This window comes from Mandrillus leucophaeus, unplaced genomic scaffold, assembly GCF_000951045.1.
Source record: "Mandrillus leucophaeus isolate KB7577 unplaced genomic scaffold, Mleu.le_1.0 Scaffold32, whole genome shotgun sequence".
NCBI lineage: Eukaryota > Metazoa > Chordata > Mammalia > Primates > Cercopithecidae > Mandrillus > Mandrillus leucophaeus.
The window spans coordinates 766,456-766,812 of NW_012103365.1; positions in this window are offsets into that span (position 1 = coordinate 766,456).

Here is a 357-nt window from a genome sequence, read left to right on the forward strand (position 1 = left end):
TTAGTCATTTCTCACACTGCTATAAAGACATGCTTGACACTGGGTAATTTATAACGAAAAGAGGTTTAATTGGCTCATGGTTCTGCAGGGTGTATAGGCTTCTGCTTCTAGGGAGGCCTCAGGAAACTTAGAATCATGGTGGAAAGTGAAGGGGAGGCCAGCATATCTTACATGGTGGAAGCAGGACTAAGAGAGAGTCAAGAAGAACGTACCACACACTTTTAAACAACCGAGCACGGCCAGACGCGGTGGCTCACGTCTATAATCCCAGCACTTTGGGAGGCCGATGAGGGCGGATGACGAGGTCAGAATATCGAGACCATCCTGGCTAGTACGGTGAAACCCCGTCTCTACTAA